Source organism: Palaemon carinicauda, chromosome 7 (assembly GCF_036898095.1).
Source record: "Palaemon carinicauda isolate YSFRI2023 chromosome 7, ASM3689809v2, whole genome shotgun sequence".
NCBI classification, from domain to species: Eukaryota; Metazoa; Arthropoda; class Malacostraca; order Decapoda; family Palaemonidae; genus Palaemon; species Palaemon carinicauda.
This window is the reverse complement of record NC_090731.1, coordinates 147704537-147709536: the sequence shown is the minus strand read 5'-3', so window position 1 is coordinate 147709536 and position 5000 is coordinate 147704537.

Sequence of the window (5000 nt, the reverse complement as noted above, 5' to 3'; positions counted from 1 at the left end):
TAAAAAAGAAAAAAAAAAAGTAATTTTAATCGGAAATTCACTAAAAATATGCTGTTCTCATCCGTAATTCAGTAAGATACAGGCGACCGTAATTTTCACTCTATGTTATTATCTTTTACGGGTTGGTGACCGTAATATTACTCGTTTAAGTCAATCAATGTATCCATTTTTAAAACTGTGAATTCCTGGCCACTTTTATTCCAGGTTTTTTTTTTTTTTTTTTTTTTTTTTTTACGGCAAATTTTTAACATTGTACATTTTATGATCTCGTGTACTCAGCATGTAACTAAGGTTCTGTGTCATGATTGATATAGAAAAAGAATTAAGTTCTTCATGAAGTAAGAAAGAAAACATGAAGATATCATAGCCCTAGGTTTAGTTATAAGAGAATGGGAAATATACAGTGCAAAACGAGTATTATAAGAATTTACAAGATACAAGATACTTTTTCTTAAGAATATAATTTCTGGTCATTTTCTTCCTTTTTCCTTTGAAGTGAATTTATATAAAATTTTTTCCTGTATTGCAATTAAAACTATGGGGTTTGGTGCTCTGATAAAAACATTCTTATCGAAAATTCAAATTAAATGGAAGACACTATAAAGTTTACCACTATAAGATCCAATAGAATTTATCTACAACGTTGTAATGATTAGGCTTATACAACTAGAAGAAAGTACTTTTTTAAGGGGAACTTTATATCCCTGTTCTTTACATTCCACCAGAGCGAGGACGAAAGGTTATGAGAGACATTACAGAAAAGGAGCCACAAGAGGGTGATAGATATAAGAGCAAATAAGCTAAGGATATTCAAAGAGCACCTATAAGAAAAAGTAGAAAGGTCAAAGGCTGAATCTCTGCTGTTTTCAAAATGTTAAATTTGATTTTTTGTTGGGCAGCCTCTACTGATCGGTTCCTGATAGTGATAAACAAGAAGTTTTTCTTGATAAACGTCTTGTTGATAAAAGTTAAAAACCCAGATTGATCCTATTCATGTATCATGAGATACAAAGCACTTTCCAAGAATCGTTGCCAAGTGTATTGCTGAACATATGTTCTTGAAAGCTACGTTGTAACAATTATTTCTGGAATTAACAACGCATGGTTGAATAAATCAACAGTAAAGGGTTGATTTCAAGTGAAATGTTTGTGTATAAAATAGAAAAGTAATTTATTTACTATATTAAATACAATGTTAATACATGAATATAAATGAGATATATTATTATCAATCATTATTCATTACTAACAAGAAAACATAACCAAAATATTTTTGTTTTTCAATTAAAACAATTTGTGTTTAGAAATTATGATGAAATTCATGAGAAGTTCTATTCACCAATTTTAATATGACAAAATCATATGCTGATAACGTTTTAGCTGAATAATTACCATATAATATTATGCATATCAAAATTTGAATGAATGATAAATTATCCATGCTGCGAGTTGACACTCAAGGGTCTGATCATTCACGTCTGTAAACAAATTAGCATTTATTAATACATATCTTTAATCTCAATGTGAGCGAAGAATTGGGTAGTGAACACCATTACTAATCAATCAAACCTTGTATGTAGTTACCCACATCCCTACGCCCAAACATTTAATCCAGATGGGGGTAAATAGGTACCCTTAACTAATGGAATGAAAAGAAAGGTACCTCAGGCTAGCCAACTCATTAAAGGAAAGTTGTAGGGATAGCCAAGATCTACTTTAGACTTTAGGGAAAAACATGATTTGGTTGTGATATCCTCTTTGATACGTCCCTGCCTGGTAATCTGTTGGATTGGGGTTCGAGACACGCTCAAGCTCGATAGTTTTTTGTAGTGTCTGCAACCACACCAGTCTTGTGAGCTAAAGAGATTGGGATAGGGGTAGCCTATAAGTTCACCTGCTAAGTCATCAGCAAGCCACTGCCTTGGACCCCTAGTCCTAGCTTGGGTGGAGAGGATGATTGGCCGCTAATCACACACACACACACACACACACACACACACACACACACATATATATATATATATATATATATATGACCAGTCTCTATGGCATTGTCCTGCTAGAGCGTTGTCACTGTCACTTGCCTCTGTCATTCATGATCAACCTTAAACCTTTAAACTTTCAACCCCTGTCCACAAATCTATTCATTAAAAAGGCAATGGGAATTACCTTCACCTATTTCTCTATTATTTCTAGAGAATGTTTTTCCCTGGACTCTATATATAATAACTTACTGACATTCATTTTCATTTTTGTGTATGCTTTTGTCTTGTTCGGTGTGGCGGGGTAGAGGTTAATATATAACACATTTATTTTCTTTCTTACAGCAAACAGAAATTAATTGGGCTGTTTTCTAAAGCACGCCTATTTACATTACCTCTTAGGCTTCGGACTGCAAGATGAGAGCAATATAAATGATCCCATTAGTCATGACCTTTTAGCTCATAGCAGCTTAATAGAGTATGGCTGGAAGCGTTTATCTTTGTTGTGTGTAGAGAGAAAAGTTCTATATTGACCCAATAATCAATAGCGCGAATAATAAAAAGATGTATATCAATCATCATTGCGCATCTTAAACATGTTTAGTAATGATCGCTTATCGTGATAACAGATTTGCATTTGTATTAATATCCAATGCTGTAATTCATAAGTCATACATAGGAGCAAAAGCTGTTTAGATATTATTTTATTGATGATAAATACAGCTATGAAAAATGTAAACAATCTCTCTCTCTCTCTCTCTCTCTCTCTCTCTCTCTCTCTCTCTCTCACTCAGGCGCGCGCGCGCCCTTTATATCGTCGATATTTTACTAAATCGTCATTTCATCGCTAGAAGAGACAAACTTGGGCAAAATTTATGTCAAAAACAAAAACATGCATAATAAAAAGCCTTATCACAATAGCATGAATAAACCGGAATTATGGTATATCTTAGTATGGTTCAAAATGCATATTGATACATATGATATGACGATGATGCCGTATTTGTGTGTCTATGTATTCACTATGTATGAGATATAACAAGGCTTTCTCTTGGCTTCAATACGTACGTTTATTTCCACTCCATTAAGAGTAGCTTGTACAGTTGGCTTCAATAATTCCGGTACACTTCACGGGAGTCTAAGGAGACGTTTATCAGCTTTACACTGTAGCAGGTAACGTTATGTTTAGCGAAAGGAGCAACTATTGGCAATTCTGCCCGTAAAACAACTGCAACGACTAGAAATTATAAACACGTGATCAATGACATTCATTCATGTTAGGAAGTACTCTAGAGGAAAATAAGATTGATAAAAATACTTTGATCTCAAACTTAGAAAGTTAATTGACTTTGTTTTAGAGGCGGCCTTGCCAACAGTTTCTCTTTAGCTGAACTGAGAGTAAACAGCAACAATATAGCCTACTTCTATCATAGGTCTCTTTACCTCCCCGTGAATTGTATCAGAATTCATGAAGCCAACTGTACTAAAGGGCTCTTTAAGAAATCGATAAAGAGGAGAATTAAATAGTCTTTACTTTTTTTCACACGGGAATAGTAAAATAATAACTACGTCAGCAAACTTTTAATTAAACATTTATTTGCGAATACAGTTTTGGTTGCTATGTTGCATATTTTTAATCGTCATAACGGCAACATCCGCAGTAATTAATAATTATTACAGTTGAATATAATATCATAGGAAGTAAAATGAAATATCTATTGTGTGTGTTTGTTCTATTTAAAACAAACTCCACACCAGATGTACAATCATAAAATGGTTTTATTCAAATGTGTAAACTATTTATTTTTCCATCAGTTTTACTTTTATCAGTTTTTTGGGCTCAAAGTTATCAATAAATTTCAGTTTCGTTAATAATGTTTTTGCAATAGATATTATACATGACATTTCCATTCCTAGGAATATCGAAATGTCTATTATATATATACATACATATATATATATATATATATATATATATGTGTGTGTGTGTGTGTGTGTGGGTGTGGGTGTGTGTGTGTGTACACACGCCAATAAAAAACAACAACAACAAATGCAGCTGATTCTAGTCCACTGCAGGTCTAAGACCTCAGACATGTCATTTTCCATGTCTGGGGTTTGACCAGTTTTCATTACCACGTCAGCCACTGCGGATTGGTGATGGTGGGAGACTTTGGCCTGATCGTTCAAAGCAAAGTAACATAGTATGGGTGGCCCTGACTAGTACAGCTGTGCGAATTATGACGATACACAAACCATTTCACTATTTTAAGGTATACCCACTCAGAAAAGATATATATATATATATATATATATATATATTTATATACATATATATATATATATATATATATGTGTGTGTGTTTGTGGGTTTGTGTTTGTAAACACGCACAAACACACACACACAGACACACACACACAAACATATATATATATATATATATATATACATATACATATACATATACATATACATAAATATGTATATGACTATGTGTAATTACAACATTATAGTGAAAAAAGAAAAGATGAGTTTATAAAAAGGATAATATTTAAGAAACCCACTCTTATCGGATAAGCCAAATATTTCAGATATGTTTTTTTCCGTAAAAGAAATCCTTTGATATTTAGATTTCTTTCTTTTAGAGTTTTATTTTGGCCAATATAAAAGGTATATGACTTTGGAAGGAAAGGGATAGATATAAACTAGAAAATACTATGAGTAAATACCATACCAAAAGTTTTCTCTTATCTTTTTTCACCTTTACGGAATGGTAGAGATAGAAGTGGATTTTGGAAATCTCTCTCTCTCTCTCTCTCTCTCTCTCTCTCTCTCTCTCTCTCTCTCTCTTCCTTCTTCTTCTTCTTCTTCTTCTTCTTCTTCTTCTTCTTCTTCTTCTTCTCTGTATATATATATATATATATATATATATTTATATATATATATATATATATATATATACACACACACAATTTCAGAAGTTCAGTGCAGCATTGGTGATAACTGTGTGGGTGTTGCTG